The sequence below is a fragment of the Puma concolor genome, chromosome D3, assembly GCF_028749965.1.
Source record: "Puma concolor isolate L17-30 chromosome D3, mPumCon1.1.hap2, whole genome shotgun sequence".
In the NCBI taxonomy this organism is placed as follows: Eukaryota; Metazoa; Chordata; class Mammalia; order Carnivora; family Felidae; genus Puma; species Puma concolor.
The window spans coordinates 35,495,017-35,521,447 of record NC_141678.1 but is presented as its reverse complement, the minus strand read 5'-3'; the positions used below and the strand labels follow the sequence as shown (position 1 = coordinate 35,521,447).

The 26,431-nt window shown below is 41.5% G+C and overlaps 1 protein-coding gene and 1 pseudogene across 1 annotated transcript in view; both read right to left on the bottom strand.

The window, feature by feature from the left end:
• The window catches only part of LOC112868390 (uncharacterized), a 100,042-nt gene that overhangs the window by 39,657 nt on the left and 33,954 nt on the right, over nucleotides 1-26,431 (bottom strand). The gene's annotated exons all lie outside the window — the stretch shown is intronic.
• On the bottom strand, nucleotides 15,934-23,724 carry LOC147575495 (adenosylhomocysteinase pseudogene; annotated as a pseudogene).

Below are 26,431 nucleotides of genomic sequence, written 5' to 3'. Positions count from 1 at the left end.
CCGTGAGTTCGAGCCCCGCGTCGGGCTCTGGGCTGATGGCTCAGAGCCTGGAGCCTGTTTCCGATTCTGTGTCTCCCTCTGTCTCTGCCCCTCCCCCGTTCATGCTCTGTCTCTCTCTGTCCCAAAAATAAATAAACGTTGAAAAAAAAAAAATTTAAAAAAGGTATCAAGGCGATCCAAAGGGGCAAAGGATAAATTTTCAACAAATTTTGTTGGATATCCACTTAGAGAAAATTTAACCTTGACCCTCACCTCATACCATACATTAAAGTGAACTCGAAATGGATGATAGACTGAAATCTAAAAGTTAAAACTATAAAACCTCTGGAAAAAAAAATATCTTGAGTAGGAAGAGATTTCTTAAGACACCAAAAACATAGGCCATTAAAGAAAAAGGTGATAAATTGGCCTTCACCAAAACTGAAAATTTCTGCTCTTCAAAAAACACAAATAAGAAAACACAAGCAACAGACTAAGAGGAAATATTTACAGAATCTGACAAAGGACTCATACTCAGAATATATAAATAATTTTTACAGCTCAATAATAAGATAAATAATCCAATTTAAAATGGGTAAGGGACTTAGGGGCACTTGGGTGGCTCAGTCGGTTGAGCATCTGACTCTTGATTTGGCTCAGGTTATGATCTCAGCTCAGGTCATGATCTCAGAGTTTTGTGAGCCCGAGCCCCACGCAGAGCCTGCTTAGGATTCTCTCTCACCCTCTCTCTCTGCATCTCCCCCGCTCATGCTCTGTCTCTCTCAAAATAAATAAACTTTAATAAAACAAAATAAAATAAAATGGGTACGGGATTTAAGTGAACACTTCATCAGAGAAGACACACAGATGTCAAGTGAACACAGGAAGTGGTATTCAACATCTTTAGTCCTCAGGGATGCAAATTGAAACCACAGGGGATATCTCTACACACCCCCAGGTACATCCTAATTAGAAGCTTGAAAACACTAAGTGTTGGGGAGGGTATGAGGCAGCTAAAACATTGCTGGTGAATATGTAAAATAGTATAATCTTTGGAAAACAGCTTGTCAGCTCTTTATACAGTCAAACATACCCTTACCATATTACCCAGCTTTTCCACTTCTTTTTTTTTTTTTTTTTTCAACGTTTATTTACTTTTGGGACAGAGAGAGACAGAGCATGAATGGGGGAGGGGCAGAGAGAGAGGGAGACACAGAATCAGAAGCAGGCTCCAGGCTCTGAGCCATCAGCCCAGAGCCCGACGCGGGGCTCGAACTCACGGACCGCGAGATCGTGACCTGGCTGAAGTCGGACGCTTAACCGACTGCGCCACCCAGGCGCCCCGTCCACGTCTAAGCATTTTCTCCAAGAGAAATGAAAACTTATGTCCAAAGACCTGTACAGTAATATTCACACCCACTGTACCAATAATAGCCCCAAACGGAATCCAGATCAAATGTTCACCAACAGCTGAATAGACAAATTGTGTCTATCCGTGCAATAGAATATAAATCAGTAACAAAAAGATCCGAATTCCTGATGCACAGATGAATCTTAAAAATATGCTATGCCAGGGGCGCCTGGGTGGCGCAGTCGGTTAAGCGTCCGACTTCAGCCAGGTCACGATCTTACGGTCCGTGAGTTCGAGCCCCGCGTCAGGCTCTGGGCTGATGGCTCAGAGCCTGGAGCCTGTTTCCGATTCTGTGTCTCCCTCTCTCTCTGCCCCTCCCCCGTTCATGCTCTGTCTCTCTCTGTCCCAAAAATAAATAAAAACGTTGAAAAAAAAGATTTAAAAAAAAAATATGCTATGCCAAAGATTCCACCAAAAAAGTACACGCTGCATAATTCTTTTCACATAAAACCCTAGAAGAGACAAGTCTATTCTTCAGTGCCAGAAGGCAGATAGGGCAGAAGAGGACTTTTTGGAGTGATGGCAATGTTGTATTATCTTGGTCACATGACAGTTATGTGGCTACATACAATGTTTAAGACACATTGAATGGTACACTTATAGTGGGTGCAGTTAGTGTATTTAAAGGAGACTTCCAGGGGTACCTGAGTGTCACAGTCAGTTAAGCAACCAACTCTTGATTTCGACTCAGGTCATGATGTCACAGTTGTGAGATCGAGCCCCGAGAGCTCCGAGAGCTCTCTCTCTCTCTCTCACTCCGCCCCTTTCCCCTGCTCGCTTGCTCTCTCTGTGTGTGTCTCTCAAAAAAAAAAAAAAAAAAATACTTCAATAAAGTTTATTTAAAGAAATTAAAGAGACAGAGAAGTCTTTTCTCAAATCAATTTACTTTAGTTTTCTCCCTTACTCCTGTCTCCCCTTATATCCCACTCCTTTTTGAGGAATATTACGTTTGTTCCCTTCCAACATGAATTGATTTTGACAGCCCTCAGCAACACCACCTTTTCCAAGCTCCACCCTTTCTCTGATCTGTGCAACCGAAACGGAAGGGCTGAAAACTAGATATTTATAAGTTGGTATTTTTTGTCAGCTACATTCGAATAAGTTGCCCAATGGCAGGGATAAAGTCAAAACTACAACCCAAATTTCCCATATTTACCCAGATGAGTGTCCTTCCACTGCACATATGAACTGCCTCAGTCAAGACAAATCACATGGCTGCCAGAGAAGGAATATGGCAGAACAGAGAAATTGCAAGGGTAAGATAGAAGAGCATTTTCTAGTAGGATAAACATGTTTCTTATGCCAGCTGCAGCTTAGCATGCAAAATCCCCTTCATGTGTTCTAGTTGAACTCACAATGTTCCAATAAACATCAGGTAAATCCCATGTTTTCTCCAGCAGTAGAAGATGGGGAGGTTGCAGGATGGTATTTGTAATCATGGAAGATGTCATGTCACCCAGGCACACTGTTTTGCAGAGAAACATAGGTAATTATCACAGACAGAGGGCACACAAATCAAACAGCATTTGAGCTGAAGTTATCTGACTTAGGAATTTGGTAATGTCGCTTGTTTGTTTGTTGTTTTGATACATAATTTGTTGTTAGCTGACATACAGTGTTTAGAGTGTGCTCTTGACTTCCGGAGCAGCTTCCCGTGATACATCACTTATATACAACACCCAGTGCTCATCCCAGCAAGTACCCTACTCAATGTCCATCACCCAATTTCCCTGCCCCGCCCCCGGTGCCCCTCCACCCCCATCAACCCTCAGTTTGTTCTCTATATTTAAGAGTCTCTTATGGTTTGCCTCCCTCTCTGTTTGTTAACTATTTTCTTCCCTTCCCCCATGGTCTTCTGTTAAGTTTCTCAAATTCCACATACGAGTGAAAACATGATATCTGTCTTTCTCTGACTGACTTATTTCACTTAGCATAATACGCTCCTGTTCCATCCACACTGTTGCAAATTTCATTCTTTTTCATTGACAAGTAGTATTCCATTGTGTGTGTGTATACACACACACACACACACACACACACATACATATATATATATATATATATATATATATATATATATATATATACCACAGCTTTATCCATTCATCAGTTGATGGAAATTTGGGCTCTTTGCATACTTAGGCTATTGTTGATGGCACTGCTATAAACTTGGGGGCACATATGCCCCTATGAATCAGCACTCCTGTATCCTTTGGATAAATTCCTACTAATGTTACTGCTGGATCATAGGGTAATTTTACTTTTAATTTTTTGAGGAACCTCCATACTGTTTTCCAGAAGGGCTGCACCAGTTTGCATTCCACCAATAGTGAAAGAGGGTTCCCTTTTCTCCACATCCTCACCAACATCTGTTGTTTCTTGAGTTGTTAATTTTAGCCACTCTGACCGGTGTGAGGTGGTACCTCAGTGTGGTTTTGATCTGTATTTCCCTGATGAGGAGTGACATTGAGCATCTTTTCATGTGCCTGTTGGCCATCTGGATGTCTTCTTTGCAAAAATGTCTATCCATGTCTTCTGCCCATTGCTTCACTGGATTATTTGTTTTTGGGAGTTGAGTTTGGCAAGTTCTTTATAGATTTTGGATACTAATCCTTTATCTAATATGTCATTTGTAAATATCTTCTCCAATTCCGTTGGTTGCCTTTTAGTTTTGTTGATTGTTTCCTTCTCTGTGCAGAAGCTTGTTTATCTTGATGAGGTCCCAATGGTTCATTTTTGCTTTTATTTCCCTTGCCTTCAGAGATATGTCAAGTAAGAAGCTGCTGTAGCCAAGGCCAAAGAGGTTGTTGCCTGTTTTCTCCTCAAGAATTTTGATCATTTCCTGTCTCACATTTATGTCTTTCATCCATTTTGAATTTATTTTTGTGTATGGTGTAAGAAAGTATTCCAGTTTCATTCTTCTGCATGTTGCTGTACAGTTCTCCCAGCACCATTTGCTAAAGAGACTGTCTTTTTTTCCATTGGATACTCTTTCCTGCTTCATCAAAGATTAGTTGGCCATACATTTGTGGGTCCAATTCTGGGTTCTCTATTCTATTTCATTGGTCTATGTGTCTGTTTTTGTGCCAATACCATACTGTCTTGATGATTACAGCTTTGTAATACAGGTTAAAATCCGGGATTGTAATGCCTCCAGCTTTTTCAACATTACCTTGTCTATTCGGGGTCTTTTGTGGCTCCATACAAATTTAATTTGTTTGTTCTAGCTCTGAGAAGAATGCTGGTGCTATTTTGATTGGGATTGCATTGAATGTGTAAATTGCTTTGGGTGGTATTGACATTTTAACAGTATTTGTCCTTCCAATCCATGAGCATGGAATGTTTTCCATTTCTTTGTGTCTTCTTCAATCTCTCTCATAAGCTTTCTATAGTTTTCAGTGTACAGATCTTTTACCTCTTTGGTTAGGTTTATTCCTAGGTATTTTATGGTTCTTGGTGCAATTGTAAATGAGATCAATTCCTTGATATCTGTTTCTGTTGCTTCATTATTGGTGTATAGAACTGCAACCGATTTCTATACTTTGATTTTGTATCCTGTGACTTTGCTGAATTCATGTATCAGTTCTCGCAGTTTTTTGGTGGAGTCTTTTGGGTTTTCCATGTAGAGTATCATGTCATCTGAGAAAAGTGAAAGTTTTACTTCTTCTTTGCCAATTTGGATGCCTTTTATTTCCTTTTGTTGTCTGATCGCTGAGGCTAGGACTTCCAACACTATGTTAAACAAGAGTGGTAAGAGTGGACAACCCTGTTGTGTTTCTGATCTCAGGGGGAAAGTTCTCAATTTTTCCCCATTGAGCATGATATTAGCTGTGGGCCTTTCATATACAGCTTTTATGATGTTAAGGTATGTACCTTCTATCCTGACTTTCATGAGGGTTTTTATTAAGAAAGATGCTGTATTTTGTCAAATGCTTTTGCTGCATCTATTGACAGGATCATATGGTTCTTATCGTTTCTTCTATAAATGTGATGTATCACGTTGATTGATTTACAAATATTGAACCAACCCTGCAGCCCAGGAATGAATCCCACTTGTTCATGGTGAACAATTCTTTTAATGTACTGTTGAATTTGATTTCCTAGTATCTTGTTGAGAATTTTCACATCCATGTTCATCAGGGATATTGGCCTGTAATTCTCCTTTTTAGTGGCATCTTTGGCTTGGGAATCAAGGTGATGCTGGCTTTAGACAATGAGTCGGAAGCTTTCCTTCTGTTTCTATTTTTTGGAACAGCTTGAGAAGAATAGGTGTTAACTCTGCTTTAAAGGTCTGGTAGAATTCCCCTGGGAAGCCATCTGGCCCAGGACTCCCATCTTTGTTGGGAGATTTTTTATAACGGATTCAATTTCTTTGCAGCTTATGGGTCTGTTCAAATTTTCTATTTCTTCCCATTTGAGTTTTGGTAGTGTGTGGGTATCTAGGAATTCATCCATGTCTTCCAGATTGTCCAGTTTGTTGGCATATAATTTTTCATAGTATTTTCTAATAATTGTTTGTATTTCTGTGGTGTTGGTTGTGATCTCTCCTCGTTCATTAGTTATTTATCTAGTTGGGTCCTCTCTTTCTTTTTGAGAAGTCTGGCTGGGGAGTTATCAATTTTGTTTATTCTTTAAAAAAAAAACAGCTCTTAGATTCATTGATTGGTTTTACTGGTTTTGGGGTGGGGGGATTCTATATTCTTTATTTCTGCTCTAATCTTTATTATTTCTCGTCTTCTGCTGGCTTTGGGGTTTCTTTGCAGCTCTGTTTCTAGTTCCTTTAGGTGTGAGGTTAGACTCTGTATTTAGGATTTTTCTTACTTCTTGAGATAAGCCTGGATTGCAAAGTATTTTCCTCTTAGGACTGCCTTTGCTGCATCCCAAAGGGTTTTGACTGTCATGTTTTCATTTTCATTTGCTTCCATATGTTTTTTAATTTCTTCTTTAATTTCCTGGTTGACCCATTCATTCTTTAGTAGGATGTTCTTTGACCTCCAAGTATTTGGAGGTTTTCCAAATTTTTTCTTGTGGTTGATTTCAAGTTTCATGATGTTGTGATCTGAAAATATACATGGTATGATCTCAATCCTTTTATTTTTGTTGAGGGATGTTTTGTGACCCAGTATGTGATCTATTTTGGAGAATGTTCCATGTGCACTAGAGAAGAATGTGTATTTTGCTGCTTTTGGATGAAAAATTCTGAATATAGCTGTTAACTCCATCTGGTCCAATGTGTCATTCAGAGCTGTTGTTTCCTTACTGATTTTCTGCTCAGATGATCTGTCCATTGCTATAAGTGGAGTATTAAAATCCCCTATAATCATGGTATTATTACCTATACATTTATTTATGTTAGTGATAAACTGATTCATATATTTCGGTGTTCTATGTTAGGGGCATAAACATTTACACTGTTAGCTCTTCTTGATAGACAAACCCCTTAATTATGATATAATGCCCTTCTTCATCTCTTGTTACGATCTTTGTTTTAAAATCTAGTTTGTCTGATATAAGTATGGCTGCTCTGACTTTCTTTTGACATCCTGTAGCATGATAGATGGTTCTCCATACCCTCACTTTCAATCTACAGGTGTCCTCAGGTCTAAAATGGGTCTCTTGTAAGCAGCATATAGATGGATCTTATTTTTTTTATACATTCGGATAACCTATATCTTTTGATTGGGGCATTTAGTTCATTTATATTCCAAGTGATTATTGAAAGATTGTTGAAAGATTGAAAGATTGGAAAAGATTGTTGAAAGATTCTAAGATAATTGAAAGATTATGGATTTAATGCCATTGTGTTATCTGTAGGTTTCATGCTTGTGGTGATGTCTCTGGCCTTTGTAGTCTTTGCTGTTTTCCACTAACAGAGTTCCCCTTAGCATCTCCTGCAGGGCTGGTTTAGTGGTCTTGAACTGCTTCAGTTTTTGTTTGTCTGGGAAAGACTTTATCTCTCCTTCTGTTCCAAATGACAGCCTTGCTGGATAAAGAATTCTTGGCTGCATCTTTTTCCTATTCAGGGCTTTGAATATTTCCTGCCCCTCCCTTCTGGCCTGCCAAGTTTCAGTGGACAGGTCTGCTACTACCCTTATGTGTCTACCCTTGTAGGTTAGGACCCATTTGATGCTAGCTGCTTTCAGAATTCTTTTTATCTTTGTGTTTTACCAGTTTCACTATGAGATATCATGGTGTTGGCCTGTTTTTTTTTTTTTTTTTTTTTTTTGAAGGGAGTTCCCTGTGCCTCCGGAATTTGGATGCCTGTTTCCTTCCCCAGATTAGGGAATTTCTCAGCTAAAATTTGTTCAAATAAACCTTCTGTACCTTTCTGTCTCTCTTCCTCTTCTGGAACTCCTATGATACGAATATTATTTCATTTCATTGAATCACTTAGGTCTCTAATTCTCCCCTTGTCATCTAGTAATTTCCTTTCTCTCCTTTTCTCAGCTTCATCATTTTCCATAATTTTATCTTCTATTTCACCTATTCTCTCTTCTGCTTCTCCTCATCCTTGCTGTTACTGCATCTAGTTTATTTTGCATCTCATTTACAACATTTCTTAATTCAACATGACTATTTCTTAGGTCCTTGGTCTCTACAGCAATAGATTCTCTTCTGTCTTTTATGCTTTATTTCAAGCCCACCTATTAGTCTTATGACTATTATTCTAAATTCTTGATCAGATATATTGTTTATATCTGTTTTGAACAATTCTCTGGCTGTCATTTCTTCCTGGAATTTATTCTGAGGAGAATTCTTCCATTTCATCATTTTGGCTAGGTTTCTATCCTTTATGTGACTTAACAGCTTTTTATGTGTCCTGCACCTGCAAGTACCACTATATTAAAAAGGGGTCATACACTGTCCAGAACCTGGCACTTCAGGAAGTGTATTTGGAGTGTGTTGGGTGCACTCTGTTGTTGTGTCTTGGGCTGCTTTATCTCACTACATGTAGTGCTAGATTGGACTGTCCACCTGGCATGCCTTGATTTGCTCACTGAAGTAACCCTGGAAAAGAGGAGAAGAAGGTGGGGGAAAAGAAACCTTATCCCAAACAAAGAGAGAAGTGACAGGGGTGGAAAAAAAGACCAGGCAAAGAATCAAAGAAACTGTAGGGCTTAATCCAGAAAGAGAGGAAAATAAAGGAGATACAGAAAATGTGTAAAAAGAATAGAGTAAAAATGCCTGATTAAACAACCAGAATAAAGAAAATAGAAGAAGAGAAGAGAAGAGAAAAAAAAGAAAAGAAAAGAAAAGAAAAGAAAAGAAAAGTAAAGAAAAAAGAAAAGAAAAGAAAAGAAAAGAAAAGAAAAGAAAAGAAAAGAAAAGAAAAGAAAAGAAAAGAAAAAATATATACATAAGCATTGACCAAAAATCAAATCAGAAACTATAGGGCTGATTCCAAAGGGTGAAGAAAAAGAAGAGAGTATAAAGATAAAGCAGGGAAAAGAGAAGAGAAGGAAAGAAAATAAAAATGAAAAAATAATAGTAATAATAATAATAATAATTTAAAAAGAAAAAAACAGACAAACATACAAAACTGCAGTTGTCTATTGGTGCCTTGGAACCGGTGACTGTGCTGGTCCGGAGAAGGGGCCATCTGGTTCAGTCATTGTCAATCACACTCCACTAGATAAGTAGTTACCACGCATGGAGGAATGAGGTTTGGTGTAAGCGGGGCCGCCTCCACTGGGGGCTGCTGTTGGGTTCCCTGAAGCCTCACCATGTTGGTGATGGGGAGGAAAATGGCAACACCCCAATCTCTCCTCCTCGGTCAGGTGTCTCAAACCACACTGTTCAGGGAGCCCTGAAAGAGCTGCACAGGCGCAGGCCGGCCGGCTTGCCCTACCCCACAGACTCCCTCGCTTCCCAGGCTTTCAAATCAGATTCAAAACCCCATGTCTTAAAGGATCCCACTCTGCGCTGACTAGCTCTGGAATAGCGCCGCTCTGCCCAGTCTACAAAGGGCGTTTGGCTGGCTCCTGCAGGGCCTTTTGTCCTTGGGTGGGGGGCAATAAACCCTCTTCCCACAGTACTCCAGGGAGGGGACAGCCTTCTCTCAGTGCACCCCGAGATCCTACCAAGCCTGGGGTTGGCTCTCCTCCCCACCAGGCACACGCACCGGCATCGGTTCCAGTCCAGAGATAGGCACGCAACCCTAAAATCTCTGATCTTCACTCCTAAGGCTGTTTGCAAAGTAGAAACTGGCTCTCTTCCTATTCTTCGTTTTCTGGACTGTGGTCTGGAGAGGTTTTTCTCTTCTCCAAATACAATCCCACACTTCCACAGCCTCTCTTCCTCTTCATTTTGTTTCTCCACCAAAGGGATCTCCCCACCTCCTCCAAGCCTACACTGCTGGTTTTATCTCTCCCAATTCAAAGACACGCACCTCTGTCCCACCAAGCTCTGTGATGTTGTTTGTTGTCACTGCTGCTTTTTTGTTTTGTTAAAAAAAATAGCAACCAAATGCACAAATTTAAGATACTTTAATCACAAGTTTTCTGAAGAGCAATTTACTTCTAGTCTTTCTAGTATTGCAAGCTACGTTCATTCCTCTCTTAACATCCTGTCCCCATGGCAACAGTACTTAGGTGCCATTTTTGCAGTTTTTTACTTCGTAAATTTCAGCATTAATATAATTTTTGCATTGTTGCTATTGTTGTTTATACCAAATTAGAAAGGTTAACAACAAAATGTTATAGACAGAAAACAGAGTAGCATACGCTTCAAAGCACCCAGAAGCAAAATTTACATCCATCCAAGTGTTCTTGGCTTTGTCTTCCAAACTACATGGGAAAAACCCCAGTACCAAATTTTGAGTAGGAAAACATTCAGAATAAAATATGTATAATTCCACTCAGGAGCTAAATCTGATAGGACAACTACTGGTGAGAGTAATAAAACTGGATAGTGCATTTTCATAAATATTTTTCCAATAGGTATTTTTTTCCCTTTTAATCTTAGCAGAATTGAGGACACATTATCCTAAAATATGACATCTTGGCATATTGAATATCTCAAGCTTAAGGGGTTTGAGAAACAGCAGGTACAGGAAGGACTTTCTGATTTTCCCCTGAAAATGGTCTAAGGCTCCTAAAATCACCCTCATGTGAGAAGTGCCTTTCCTGTTCCTGGAGGAAAGGAGCATTCTTACCTCCAAAGACAGGGGGACTCAGAAGAATATGAAGGGAGACCTTGCTAGGTTTCCTCCAGTTTACTACCTTTAGCTCAGATTCTTTGCCCTATCGTATTTTCCAATGACTTCCCCCACTTCATCAAACCTAGCATAAAAACATTCAAGTGTAAACGGTTTCCTTAAAGTCTTCATTTCCTTATGAAGACTTCTGGGTCACATAAACATATAGTAAATAAATCTGCAGGCTTTTCACTTATTAGTCTGTCTTTTGTTACAGAGACCCAGCTGAAAACTTAAGCTGGGAAGAGGAAAGATATTTTTCCTCCTCTATGCCACCAACTACGTTAGATTTTGGACTCCGAAGTTTGGATATTGGGTAATTGTTTCACTGTCTGGAGGCTTTGTGTTCGGATATTCTGTTTAATTTAAGAATTACTCTAGGGGTGCCTGGATGGCTCAGTCGGCTAAGCGGCCAACTTCAGCTCAGGTCATGATCCCCTGGTTCACGAATTCAAGCCCCACATCATGCTCCGTGCTGATAGTTCAAAGCCTGGAACCTGCTTCAGATTCTGTGTCTCCATCTCTCTCTTCCCCTACCCCGCTCGCACTGTCTCTCTGTCTCTTTGTCTCCCTCTAAAATAAATAAATAAATAAATAAGAATTATTCTAAAGATCAGGCTTAATGAACAGATTCTAACAACCTCTCCACAGCCCTTCTGAGTTCTTCCAGCTACAAGTTTCAAGAAGAAAACAACTCAGGCTTAATTGTCTCTGAAAATAGGACTAGAGAACTTTTTTTTAATCAAATGCTACTAATCCACAAGAAAAGAAAAGAAAATCAGTGATAAGCCACCTAGTTTTGTTTTTCTGCCTTTTTAAAAGTAATTTTAGGGGCGCCTGGGTGGCGCAGTCGGTTAAGCGTCCGACTTCAGCCAGGTCACCATCTCGCGGTCCGGGAGTTCGAGCCCCGCGTCGGGCTCTGGGCTGATGGCTCAGAGCCTGGAGCCTGTTTCCGATTCTGTGTCTCCCTCTCTCTCTGCCCCTCCCCCGTTCATGCTCTGTCTCTCTCTGTCCCAAAAATAAAAATAATAAAAAAAATAAAATAAAATAAAAGTAATTTTATTTTTAAGAAAGATATAAAATCTCCTACTTATCTGCTTTGTATGTGAATAACAAGAACTATAAAGCTTACGTATGAGCTAAAATACATTTTGTTTTTCTATTAAGCCAGTTATAGCAGAGAAACAACAGCAGGGGAGAAAAGTAAGACTCACACATCTCTGTCAAGTGACCATGCAGAGAGAAAACAAGACCCAGAACACAACAGGGAGTTTGGATTCTCATGCAGCAATAGTCCTTTTCCCCCCATGGCCGCCCCCCCATCTGATATTTCCCCCACGATTTCCAAAATCTTTGTTTTAGTACAGACCTCAACATAAATATCAATTTCACCAGGATCCAAACACACTTGGGTGTGAGCATGGGTCTGCTCACTGGAGCTATGAAATTTCAATCTATAAAACTGCTCACTCCATCTGCCCAACTATCTTTAAACCTTGCCTTTTGGGATTTGGTATATCAGGAAATCCAAAAGCAGCCAAGCCTCCAGATCAAGTCCTAGGCAACACTGTAGGCGGGACCAAGTAAGTCTTGGGTCCTTTCCTCCGAGCTTTTGACACATGGCTGGGAGCAATGGAGGGCCCAACACTTCTACCGCTAGTTACGCAACCAAGAAAAATTAGAATAAATATCTGTTACATGAGTGTTTATAACAGCATTATTCATTACATAACAAGGGCGCCTGGTTGGCTCAGTCAGTGAAGTGTCTGACTCTTGATTTCAGCTCAGGTCATGATCCCAGGGTCATAGGATCAAGCCACACTCAGCGTGGCACTGGCTTAAAAATTCTCTCTCTTTCTCTCTCTCTCTCCCTCCCTCTGCCTCTTTCCCCTGATCACACACACACACACACACACACACACACTCTCTCTCTCTCTCTCTCTCTTTCTCTCAAAATAAATCTTTCAAAAAAAAAGATGCAAACAATCCAAAAAAACCTGAAAGTATGGACTAAACATAGGTGGTATATGCATACTACTTATATAAAATAAATAAAGTTATAAAAAGGAATGAAGCACTGATATGTGTACAACATGGACAAACCTCGAAAACATCATGCTAACTGAAGGAAGCCAGTCAGAAAAGACCACTTACTATATAATTCCATTGACGTGGAATGTCCAGGTCAGGCAAATCTATGGAGACACAAAGTAGATTTATGGTTGCTTCCCAGCTGGGGGTCGATGGGTCAAAAGGAAGGTGAGAGCTAAGCGGTAAGAGATTTCTTTTTAAGGTGATAAAAGTGCTCAACATTGACGGTGGGGATGGCTGCCGCATCTGTGAATATGCTAAAAATCACTCAATTGTACCCTTTAAGTGGACGCATTGTATGGTGTGTGAATAATAGTTCAATAAAACTGTTAAAAAATTTAAAAAGGCATAAAGAGGGCCTTGAAGATTCAGAGCAAGACACCCAGAGCTCCACCTCAAGATTTGGTCGTATCACCAATGCCTCATGCATTGTGGGTGCTGCATAAATGCTGAATCGCATTAACTTCAAATGAGCATCTGGCATACCTATGTTCAAAGAAAAAGCATTAACGTGAATCCTGTGAAACACATTCTTTGTCGTCAAAAATCTGTTGCTTAAAATGTCACGCCTCGGTAGGTTACCTCCTCACCAGAGAATCCAAACCAAAACTTGCAGCTTTAATAGCAAAGTAGGTAGGTATTGTATCACTTAAACATTTTACATCACCCCAGCAAAGACAGGATATATGCCAGATTTGCATCTATAAAGTGAGGACTTAACACCTATCTCATAAAGTTAACTTGAGCATTAAATAAAATTACATATGAAAGTGCTTAGCAAAGTACATGAAGCGGAATAAATCCTCAGTAAGCGGCAGTGAGAACTATTATTACCCTGTACAAGAAAACTCTTAAAAACCATCCTTACTTATGAATCTGCGTATCCACATAAGAACCAGGTATCGAATTGTACTAATTTATAATCATTTCAATTTCTTCCACTTCCTGACTTGAAGTGATTTATTTAAGCAAAGTAGTTAACAAAAAAGTCACTTACTTAAAACTGGCTAATGATAAAGGGAGACGTAAGACATGCACCACTTTAATAAACAAATGACTTTCCTTGAATTGAAGTGCAAAGAGAAACCCAATTCTACAATGTATCTGGACAGCTAAGGAGCTGTTCGGTATTTGTGACATGGTCATGTTCACCTCATTGTGTGGCCACAGCTACATAAAACCCTCTTTTAAAAATTCAACACAAATCTCAAGTATTAAAGTGTTGGTTTTATATGTGTAGAAAGGATCCAAGAGAGAAAGAGCTTTGCCTTACTGCACACCAAAGGAAGGTCACCAGCCCTGAATATTTCGCATCAAAAGCATATTTCAAAATATTGGGGAAAAAAGAAAGAATGAAAGTCAGAGGAGCATTTTTCCCGTGGAGTCTGCAGGAGAGGATTACTATTGCTGTCATAGCAACCAGCTCACTAGATGGTTTTGCAAAGGAAGTGTCTCCCCAGACCAGCTGCCTCTGCGACGGATAGCAAGTGCGCCGTTCCTCTGTTCTCTTTGCATCCTCCCCACTAAAGTTTCTAGAACACTGATTTCAATTTCTTGGAAACTGTGTCAGGACCCCCTCCCTGTTCCTCTCTATCCCACAGCCAACTCCCTTCCTCAACAAAATTCAAAACTTAGCTCAGTTCTCCCCCTCCCCACCCTGCCCTGTAGAAGGTAGTGATTGATCATGTGATAAACCAACATCTGCCATTGGACATGGAGCCCTTTCTTTAAATTTTATTTATTTATTTATTTATTTAGTTAGTTAGTTAGTTAGTTAGTTTATTTATTTATTTTGAGTCAGAGACAGAGAGGGGCAGAGGGAGAGACAGAGAGAGAATCCCAAGCAGGGTCCACACTGTCAGCCCAGAGCCCAAGATGGGGCTCGAACTCACAAACCACAAGATGATGATTTGAGTCGAAATCAAGAGTCAGGCACCTAACTGACTGAACCACGCAGGCGCCCCAAGTTTATGTATTTATTTTGAGAGAGATAGAGAGGTGGGGACAGAGAGAAGGAGAATCCCAAGCAGGCTTCGCACTGTCAGCGTGGAGCCCACAAACCATGAGATCATGGCGTGAGCCAAAACCAAGAGTTGCCATTTGATCATGACCTGAGCAGAAACCAAGAGTCAGACACTTAACCAACTGAGCCACTCAGGCCAGGAGGCAGACCTTTGTACCTTAAAATACAATCCTGGGCTGAAACCCATTCAAGATTGTAGTTTTGAGGCAGTTTTCCCAATTATTGAAACTAGAGCCTGCTCTGGGAGAATGGAAGTAGTGAAGAATATAGTAGTTAGGGGCTTAGACACTGCAGTTATTTATACTTGATGCCAAAGGTCAAGTGTCTCCTGCCCCACTTCTCATGCCTACCCTCCAATGAAAAACAGGGGAAGAGATTTTTATGCAGGTTTTTACTGGGAAATACCATGTGTAAGAGGACAGGGGAAGTGGGATGGGACAGAGGGAGAAGTTCAATTGCAATTCATTTGCAATAGAAGCCTCGACTGACCCTGCAGGGAGCAATGGAGCCGTTATGGCCCTTGAAGGCCCACCTCCCTTTGCCTCTCTTTGCCAGAAATTTGAATTGGCAAGCACAGAGACTTGGAGCTCAAAGGAGGTCATTTGGATTGTAGGACCTCAGAGGTCCCCAGGTTTCCCAGCACCTGTAAAACAAACTCTACCTGGTGGATGCAGGTATTGCTGACTTAGGTGAATGTGCAGTAACACTGAAAATCATCAATCTCAGACACTGTCCAAGTGTTCCGTTTCTCAACAAGGACATCTTCACTCCCTGAAAGTAGCTCCAGAAGTAATTCCAGACTTTTGTCAGACTCTTCAGAGCTTAATGCTAAAGCTGTAAAAAATGACTTAAAGGTATTCTTCCAGAGAGTGAACTCCCATAGCCTGGATCTCCCTGTACCTACTACATGATTGAGAATTTTAATTAATAATCAATAAAGATGTGATTTTTATGTGCTGCTCACATGGGTCTTTTTAATGCTGCTTCCTTGTGTTGGGATTTTATTTTTGCCAAAACGGGTATAATTCTCCCTAAATACAGGTATGCGAAAAGAAAGGACGTTGCTTGCATGCTGACTCAAATTGTTCTGTATACAAATACTGTTGAAAAATACAGCGAAGTTATCCTAGTCTTTTTATTAAACTTTAAGCCAAATCCTTTATGAAGACCATAGCAGTGAAAAACAGTGCACTTTCTAAAAAATGCTGCATTAAAAAAGTGCGGCATATAAAATGTTTGAGAAATTTAATTTTATTTCACATGTGCAGACACAAAATTTGGGTGAATACAATAATCAGAGCTGATTTTTGCAGATACCCATTGTACTTCTTTACTCTGTTTTAATGCCAGTGTGTATTCGACAAAAGAAAATGGTTTCACAAATTAATTAACTTAAAAGTAAGTGCCAATGTTTTTATTTCAAGAATTGATTTTAGATAATGAAATATTTTTTTTAACTTGCTGGATAGCTTCTAATGCAGCTAGTTGCTCTGGGGCCCCTTGAGAGATGCTGATTTTGGGTTCATTTTCCACTGCTGTGAAACAAATTACTACCAACTCAGTGGCTTAAAACAACACCCATTCATTAGCTCACCATTCTGTAGATCAGAAGGTTGGGTGAGCTTGGCTAAGTCCTCTGCTTGGTGTCTCACATGGCTGAATTCAAGAGGACAATCAGGCTAGGCTCTTATCTGGAGTTTGTTCACTGGGAGGACAGAGATCCTCATTTCCTGGCTGTTGGCCAGAAGGTCACTCTCAGTCCTAGGAGCCAATCTTCAACCCTGGTACATTGCCCTCTCCATCTTAAAGGCCAACCAATGGCGTCAAATCTTCCCCTGCCTTTTCTCTTTCTAACTTCCTCTTCTGTTATTAACTGACGAAAACTCAGGGCTTTAAAGGGCTCATGGGAGGTTAGATCCACCCAGATAATCTCCCTAGGCTAAGTTCAAGTGGTTATTAACCTTAATTACATCTGCAAAATCTTTGCCAGGTAACATAACATAAGCGTGGGAATAAAACCAGAAGAAGGTCATGGGCCATCTTAGAACTCTGCCTGCCACGGCCATGTAAAGGACCAAACAGACTGCCAAGGTACTGACATGTACTGTCTGCAACACACTGGCCTCCTTTTTTTGGTGAGCAGAACGTTGTTGAGGTTTATCAGACACCCCTGCAGACAAAGGTGTGATAACCCAGAAGTCTGGGTCACTGAGACTGAGACCTCTGACTTGTCACAACAAGATAGCTCTCCTTAGTGAACAGCAGAGGGTTGAGGCCCTTGTACTGAATCCTGACTCACTCATTGATGCCAAGTGGCAGGGAATTTTGCCTCACCAGCACTTCTTCCCCAATGGCTCATCCAGATCAAGAGGGCCCCCTACGGCATTTATGGGATAGGGAAGTACAAGTATATAGCACACCAGTTCCTCCTATATATTCAGATGGACATGCAAGAACCATGTGCTGACAAGGTGTGCACCAAAGGCCCCACCCACAAGTTCATGTTAGCCTCTTTTTCCTGGTGAGATCCCTCCCCAGATCCCATCAGCTCAACCCGAGCTTCTCCCTGACGATGTGATGGTCACGTGGCTGCCTGTATTCAACAGAGCCATAAGAGAGTTTAAGGTCCTCTTCACCCCAACACCGAACTTCCCCAAAATACTTAGATGGCTGTGTTCTCCTTGGGCACAGGGAGACCTAGCCCTGCCTGTAATCCCTTTTTTCCTTAAAGCACCTGAAAGCCAGGGAGAGGAAGATAAAGAGATGAGAGGATTCAAGGGGAGAGAGCTGCTCTGGCTAGTAAGCAAGGCACCTTTCTTTTCATTTTTCAGTGGCTGCCTGCTCAAGTTCACCTAAACAACTCTTGATTTTGGCCCACCCAAAATTCTATATCCTCATCGCTGACACCATTTATTTTAGTGCTGGGGATCCTTTGACTCAGCAGCCAAGCCACATTGCCTTTGGGCTGGGATTACAGGATATGATACTCTCCATTCCCCAACCTTACACCTGTTAGGGTGGCTATTACCAAAAGAAAAAAGAGACAATAGGTTTTGGTGAGGATGGAGAGAAACTGAGAGCCTTGTGTGCTGTTGGTGGCAACGCTCCTATGGAAAATAATAGGGAGTTCCTCGATGTAGAAATGTAGAAATGTAGAAGTACCATCTGATCTAGCGATCCTATTTCTGGATATGTGTTTACAGGAATCAACATCAGGATCCTGAAGAGACATTAACACTCCTATGTTCACTGAAGCACTATTCACAACAGTCAAGATGTATAAACAACTTAAATATCCAACCACAGATGACTGGACACAGAAAATGCAGTATATTCATACAATGGAGCATTATTCAGCCTTAAAAAAAAAATAAAGAAATTCTAGGGTGCCTGGGTGGCTCAGTCGGTTAAGCGTCTGACTTCAGCTCAGGTCGTTATCTCACGGTTCATGGGTTTGAGCCCCACATCGGGCTCTGTGCTGACAGCTCAGAGCCTGGAGACTGTTTTGGATTCTGTCTTCCTCTCTCTCTGCCCCTCCCCAACTCACACTCTGTCTCTCTTTCTCTCTCTCAAAAATAAATAAACATTAAAAAAAATTTTTTTAAATAAAAAAATTCTGTCGTATGTGACAATTCAATGAACCTTGAGGACAGTATGCTAAGTGCAATAAGCCAGTCACAGAAGGACAAATACTGCATGATTCCACTTATATGAGGGACCTAAAATTGTCAAATTCATAGAATCATTCAAAGAGTAAAATGGTGGTTTCCAGGGGCTAGGGGAAAGGAGAAATGGGGAGCTGTTAATCAATGGGCATAAAGGTTTTTTTGTTTGTTTGTTTGTTTGTTTGTTTGTTTATATTGAGGGAGACAGAGACAGCATGAGTGGGGAAAGGGGCAGAGAGAGAGGGAGAGGGAGAATCCCAAGCAGGCTCTGTACTGCCAGTGCAGAACCCAATCCAGGGCTTGAATTCATGAATTGTGAGGTCATGATCTGAGCCAAAACCGAGTTGGCTGCTTAACCGACTGGGCCACCCAGGCACCCCCACAAAGTTTTAATTAACCAAGATGAGTAAGTTCTAGAGATTTGCCATACAACACTGTACTTATCAATATTGTATCGTACAATTAAAATTTTGTTAAGAGGGTAGGTCTTGTGTTAAGTGTTCTTGCCACAATAAAATAATTTTTTTTAGGCGCCAAATTTTTTATTTACCCACCTTCCTGCTCACTTTAACATCATAAACATTAATTAAGCATTATAAGCCAAACTAATCTTTTTGATCAAGGATTGTGGTAGGAACCATCAAGTTACAAAGAGGTGACAGATCTAAGCCCCTCTCAACCTCTGGCTGTCACTTCTCTTGTCCTTTTTTGGTTGTCCCTTAATAGTAGATTCGAAGCTCTGTAAAATGGGAACTGAAAGTACTGACCTAACTATTCTGAGAAACCTCTTAACAAAATGGCCAGCACTAAGCCAGGCTCTCAGGAACAAACTCCCAATAGTTCCTCCCTGCCCCTTGTTCATTCTCATCTGTCACGGCTGAGGAACTAGTGAACCAGTAAACTAAGAACATGGATATAAAGTCCATAGGCCAAGGGAGGGCCTAGATGGTAAAGTGCGTGGGCTTTGTGACCACCATTGCCGACTTCCAGCCTAAGTAAGGACTGACTGAGTGAGCGGTTCCAAACCCCCTGAGCTCATGGCTCCCCATGGGTATTTTCTGTGTACCTCTGTCATGACCAGGGCTTGAAAAAGGGCTTCTCAATTCCCCCTGCCACACTTGGAGTAGCATGAGGGATGTAGCAGAGGCTAAAGACTGAGTGACCAGCCCCAGAGAGTCAATGGGGGTAACAAGCCTATCTCAAAGTTGGTGCCATTTGGGGCGCCTGGGTGGCTCAGTCAGTTAAGCGTCCGACTTCGGCTCAGCTCATGATCTCACAGTTGGTGGGTTCGAGCCCCGCATCGGGCTCTGCGCTGACAGCTCAGAGCCTGGAGCCTGCTTCAGATTCTGGGTCTCCCTCTCTCTCTGTTCCTCCCCTGCTCATGCTCTGTCTCTCTCTCTCCTTCAAAAATAAATAAAAACATTTTTAAAAAATTAAAAAAAAAAGTTGGTGCCATTTGCTCTTGGGGAAGTGAAGTGGGACCCCAGTGAGGCCAGCAGCTATAAGGCAAACAACAGGCCTGGTTCTCAGTGGCAGTAATGATCAGCCTTGAAGGGGCCATCACGGGACAAGCCCCTTATCAGTCAGCCTGCTTATCCGTCAGCTTGGTCAGCTTCACATTCAGCTTACCCAGATGAGCTTCAGACACTGCTTCATTCCACTTCTTGGGCAGGAAGTGGACCCCAACAGGGTGCTTGTCTGGGTGGCTCCACAACTCTATCTGTGCCAGCACCTGGTTGGGGAATGAGGTGCTCATCACAAAGCTGGGGTTGCCCATGGTGCAGCCCAGGTTGGCCAGCTGGCCCTCAGTCAACAGGATGTTACAGAGCCCATTTTTCAGTCCATTCTCAGTACACCTGGAGGTGGACATTCGCCTTCTCCACAGCATTTTCATCCAGCCACTTGACATCAATCTCTACGTCGAAGTGTCCGGTGTTACACACAATGGCATCATCTTTCATCTGTTCAAAGTGCTGGCCGAGGATGATGTCAGTACAGCCCGTGGTGGTGACAAGTATGTTGCCTTCCTGACAGGCCTCCATGGCAGCCTGAGGGGCATTAATGGGGTCGATCTCTGTGATGATGATGCAGGCCCCGAAACCCCGCAGGACCTGGGCACAACCTTTGCCCACATTGCCACAACCTGCTACCGCTGCCGCCTTACCTGCAATCATCACATCTGTGGCCCACTTGATGCCATCTATAAGAGGCTCCTGGCAGCCACATGGGTTGTAAAACTTGCCCTTGGTGACAGAGTCATTGACATTGATGGCAAACACCTTCAGCTTCCCATTGGTTGTCATCCCATTGTGGTCTGTTCAGAAATGCCTCGGATGCCTGACAGGAGCTATGGGTACCTTGTGTGAATGAGGTTTGTGAGGTCACTTCCATCGTCCAGAATCATGTTGAGGGGCTCATCCTTGAAGTACAGGGTCTGCTCAGTGCACCAGAGATACTCCTCATCCATGTCACCCTTCCAGCCGTACACTGGAATGCCAGCCTTGGCAGTGACAGCCACTGCATGGTCCTGGGTAGAGAAGATGTTGCAGCTGGACCATCGCACCTCAGCACCCACGGCTACGAGGGTCTCAATGAGGACGGCAGTCTCCATGGTCATGTGTAGGCAGCCACCGATGCGGGTGCCCTTTAGCAGCTCGGAGGCTGAGTACATCTCCCTCGTGGGCATGAGGCCCAGCATCTCATTCTCTGCAACGTCCAGGGCCTTGTGTCCCCAGGAGGCCAGGCTGATATCGGCGACTTTGTAGGGCAGTTTGTCTGACATGCTGGCAGTGCTTCTGCACAGAGTGATGCACATCGGTGAAGGGGGCTGGCCCTAGGGCTACAGACTTGCACAGGGAGGGTGGCACTGAGCAGGCTAAAATAAAACTTTTCTTAAAGAACAGAAGAAAAGGAGGAGGAGGAGGAGGAGGAGGAGGAGAAAGAGAAAGGGAAAGAGAAGAAGACTCCCTTACAAGGCACTTACCCTCTTCTTTTTTATCAGGGTAAATAGAGATGTGGAGTCGCATAGACTCTAGAGACACTTTTTAAATTCTAAGCTTTCCACCTTGTTAGCTGCGTGGCCTTGGACGAGTTATTCAACAGCTCTGTAACTCCATTTCTCCAGCTGTAAGATGGGGATGATAGCATCTTGTTGTAGGGGTGCTATGAGTTAAAGGAGTCAATCCATGTAGACATTTAGCAGAGCCCCGGCCCTCAATACATGTTACAACTGAAGGAGTTGCTGAATGAATGATTTAAACAATAACTCCTATGGAATATGGAAATCAATTAAGTATTTGTTCCCAAAGGAACAGAACACTTGCACATGTATAGTTCTGTTATTTATTCTCTTTTACTGATCAAACAACAATAATGGTGGATATAAGTGTATGTTTTCTTAGTAGGAAGGAAGAAGGCGTAGGTTAACTGACTACTGGTCAGGAGAGCTATTTCCGCGTATACTGATTGTTTCACCTTATTCTCACAACCGGCCTGCACACTGGGTATTTTATCATCATTTTTCCTTAGGATGAAACTTGCCCAAAGTTGAGTAATTATTCCCAATCACAGTGCCGAGCAAGGTCTGGATGTGAATTCAGGTCTGACTACCACACGCAATCTATCGACACAGATATCCCCAAATCTTTTTTGTATGTAGCCAACTGACTTCATCAATGAATAGGATGAACTGAAATCATTCTTTTTGGAGGCATTCAGCTCCAGTAAGAGTTAAATTACTTACTGACTCTGCCAGACTGTATGGCTTCCTATTTAAGCAGGGTATGGGTCTAGGTATACTACTCTAGATGATCAAATCTCTGGTCTAATTGTTAAGTGACATAACTTACAAGAAAGTAAAGTTATAAAAGAAAAAAAAATCACTTGGATTCAAAGGATAAATTGATGCCTAAGAAAAGATGGGATGGGGTTAATGGGGCAGTAATTTGGGGAAATATAATAACCAACAAATTGCCGAATTTTATTTTAGTCAGTATTCTCTTGGCACATACAGACATGAACTAACAGCCACCAGTCAAGTATCATGGAGGTTTTCTGGAGGCCGTGTTTTAAATGTTCAAAATAGAAGCAACCAGAAAAGTAAATCAAGCAAATAAAAGAAAATGTCTTATATTCTTTTTGCCACGGAATTGCCCTTAGCAAATTATCAGTGTTATACTGAAGAGGCTCCAGATATATTTTACTTACTTGCTTATGTAACTTTTACTCACTATTTTCACTTTGTGATGAGTAAAGGAAAAAATGGAAGAACAAGATGACCTTTCCATTTTGTCCTACCACAGAAAACAGGAAGAGTGAGCACTGCCATCTTTTGGTTACACAATATAATAATTGAAATCATCACACTTAACAGCCAGAAGAATGCTGTTAGTCATCGCGGAATGAACAGGAACACTTAGTTACCCAGCATGAGTCAGTTCTTTAGACTAGTTCCTCATAACATCTTTCTTCTGGAAAGTAATCACAAAGTTTCCAAAATCTAAATTTTCTTTTAACAGTAGACGCAGAGAGAACATGCTGGTGGGTTGTCTAGATTCCCTGGAAGACGGTGGACAGTGCTAATTATATATGATAGTTCTAAAGCATTCGGAGCGGACAAAGAGAAGTAGAGAACTGTTTTTGTGTAATCATTAAGGCCAATCTCGCAACTGTCCCAGGGGCCAAGAACTTGAACAAAAGGTTGGACTTCCTTAGATGACAAAATGCCATGGCAGAGGCCACCAGATACCGCTGCCGGGTCATTGACCCCAAGCAAGAGAAAAGGTATAGGAAGTCTGGACAGGCACGGGCACATTCCAGAAACTTTTTTTAAGAGCTCCAGGAACTTTTTACGTTGTAAGGAAACACTGTGCTCCTACCTGAGGAAAGCTCTGAGGAGTTTACCAGAAGGTGCTATCTGAGGCCAGCCTCTCAGTTCGCTGCCTTGGCAACAGAGAATCCATAAGACACGACTGATGGCGTGACATATGTTTTACTAACAGCAGTCCTGGAGAAAAGACTTGGAGCAGACAAAGGGTGTATATTTTGAAGAGGAAACTTCTGAATTTGAAGAAAGAGAGGAATCTAAAAAGGAAATATAACCCCCTCATACCACGTATGGATCCAGGGAGGAAGATATCAAAATAAGTTTTTTAAAAGGTTCATCATGGGGCGCCTGGGTGGCGCAGTCGGTTAAGCGTCCGACTTCAGCCAGGTCACGATCTCACGGTCTGGGAGTTCGAGCCCCATGTCAGGCTCTGGGCTGATGGCTCGGAGCCTGGAGCCTGTTTCCAATTCTGTGTCTCCCTCTCTCTCTGCCCCTCCCCCGTTCATGCTCTGTCTCTCTCTGTCCCAAAAATAAAAAAAAAATAAAAACGTTGAAAAAAAATAAAAGGTTCATCAGGGTGGGACACCTAAGTGGCTCAGGTCATAATCTCATGGTTGGTGGCTTCGAGCCACACACCGGGCTCTGTGCTGACTGTGCTGAGTCTGCTTCGAGTCCTCTGTCTTCCTTTCTCTCTCTGTCCCTTCCATGCATGTTCTCTCTCTCCCCCCCCCCAATAAATAAACATTAAAGAAAAAAAAGCCTCATCACGGTGCCAGAATATAGAATATAAAATCCAAACGAGGATTTTAGGACTATCTGGGGTAAAAAGGGAAATATGGAAATGTCATACCCGTTGAATGAAAGGAAGCGAACTGAATTTGACCTTTTTTTTAAGATAGCCTCAAGTCTATCCTGATATACTCTCCTTTTGCTGTAGAGACATATCACTTTTCCATGTATACTGACACATTTGTGGGAATAATTCACCTCTTCTTGTTAACAAAACAAAACAAAACAAAACATTTCCATACGGTACCAGAGAACAGACTGGGTAGGGGAGACCAGGTTTCCAGTCTTACGTTTCCACTAAGCACCCTGAAGTCACTTAGTCTCCTGAGCCTTACTTTCCTGAATCTATAACATAAGTTTCTTGGATTCTATCATTGCTTCTCAAGCTGGGGTCTGCAGTTACAGATTACTTCCAAATTTCCCAAGGTTCTTTAGTTTAAGATATATCAGACTAGGTCATTTCTAATGGACTTAGCTCTAAAATTCTAAGAGAAAAAAAATTTTTTCCTTCACTAAATTCCTCAGGACCTAAAGGGGGAAGAAAAGTCAACTTGTTTTTTTTTCCCTCTGTGTTCCTTCTCCCTTTCTTACAGTTATTCTATTCTTCTGAATTTCTAGAGCAGTGCCTTCCAAAAGAAATACATGTAACTTCAAATTTTATGGTGGTCACATCTTTAAAAGTAAAAAGAAACAGGTGATGTTAATGTTAATATTATAGTTTATCTAATCCATTATATCCAAAATATTATCACTTTGACATCTCAGCATTGTAAAACTTAATAATATGGTTCAGTCTTTTTTCACACTATGTCTTCAGAATCTGATGTGTATTTTACATTTATAACACATCTCAATTCAAACTGGCCACATTGAGAGTGCTCAATAGTCACGTGTGGCTGATTTTGGAAGATCCTATGTTTATGTTCTAGGAGTGGACAGCATGTGAATAGAGCCCTCTTGATGGAAAGCTAATAATCCACTGTCCATGTTTTCTGAAAAATAGCCCTGTTGGCTTACCCAACCCCTGAACCTGGAGAAAGTCTAGAATTCACAGAAAAGGCTCAGAATCTGAAAGAACTCCTTTCTACCCAAAAACGCCCCAGTACAAATGCTTCCTTCCTCAAGGTCATCAGTCCATCCTTCCCAGAACACTTGAAATGCTATGTCTTTCCTTTCTTACCCTAGTGCTGCTTCTCCACAACAAAACTGAAAGTGTTTTTCTTAACAGACCGTTCCCCCGGGAAGCAAGTAATTATCTCTCTGTCTTTGGATTCAAGCAGATAGTGATTACCCACAAAATCCCTGCTGTAGACACAATAAGCATTTGTATTAGTGTTCCTCGTTTTTTAAATGATGCGGAAACTTCCATTAATTCACCAATTCTATTGCAGGCGACCTGATTCAGAGACTGTTCGCAATTAATGCATTTTTTTTTTTTTGTTATATGACATGATGGCAAAAGAGAATGGAAATGACTAGAATCTAATCTGGACATCAGCGATCTGGATTTCAGCGTGAGACATAATGCCGGTCCTTTTATATGAAGACCTGGAATACTGAGTAAAGGAAGTAAACAAGAAATTTTGCAAATTGAGATGAAGTAGACTATTTTGCACGGGAGAAGATAAAGGTTTTTTGTTTTTTGTTTTTTTTTTTTGTTTTTTTTTCCATTTAGCCAACACACTAAGTAAAACAAAAATACCATATGTGTATAAAAGTCAGAGCTTCCTAGGATGCCTAGGTCACTCAGTTGGTTAAGTGTCTGACTCCTGATTTTGGCTCAGGTCATGATCTCATGGTTCATGAGTCCAAGCTCTGTGTTGGGCTCCGTGCTGACAGTGCAGAGCCTGCTTGGGATTCTCTCTCTCTCTCTCTCTCTTTCTCTCTCTCTCTCTTTCTGCCCTTCCCCTACTCATGCACACATATCATTTCTCTCTCTCTCTCAAAATAAATAAATAAACATTAAAAAAAAGAAGTCAGAACTTCTTACCTCTTATCAAAGTGGTTTCTGACATCTCTAAATTCCATCACCTTCCCACATTCTCATCTATTTGGGTTGGCAGCATAGTTCAGGAGGATAAAGACAAGCAATGGATTCAAGCATTTCTTACTTTTTTAGGGCAAAAAAACGTGAGCTCATTAAAAAAAATGTTTATTTATGTATCCTTTGTCACAGGGTGCCATTCTAATCCTCTCCTTCAACCCTCTAAGCACAGATTTTGGCCAGCCAGAAGGGCTGGAGTAGCTAGAGGGGAACATAGGATAAACCACTGAGGAAATCACTGGTGGGAAAATGAATTTCACTATACCTCAGTCAAACCTACTGTACAATATCGATTCATCTGTGTGTTCTTTGTGTTGATGGCTCCAGACAAGCCCCATTATTATTTCCCTCCCCTTTCATCACTGATATCAACTCTCAAAAGATGACCCCCAGTAGAAGGAAGAGGGA